The sequence below is a fragment of the Propithecus coquereli genome, unplaced genomic scaffold, assembly GCF_000956105.1.
Source record: "Propithecus coquereli isolate 6110/MARCELLA unplaced genomic scaffold, Pcoq_1.0 Scaffold74, whole genome shotgun sequence".
NCBI lineage: Eukaryota > Metazoa > Chordata > Mammalia > Primates > Indriidae > Propithecus > Propithecus coquereli.
Window position 1 is genome coordinate 6,297,656 of NW_012153507.1, and position 246 is coordinate 6,297,901.

The following is a 246-nucleotide window of genomic DNA, read 5'->3' on the forward strand; positions in this document are numbered from 1 at the left end:
TCTAGTCCATTTTGCAGTTGACACCATGGAGATTTGCCCCTGACCACATGTTTTGACATTGATAGATTCCAGATCAGATTCCAGATTTCCTAAGTCCCAGCCAATTCCAATGTTTCTTACATTGTAATAAACCCACCTAAAGAATTGTAAGTCTAGCAGTGATAGATCTGTAGGGATAAAATCTTATTCATAACCAAATATGAATCTTAAAAATAAACTTTGATGAAGTATAATACAATATGGTAC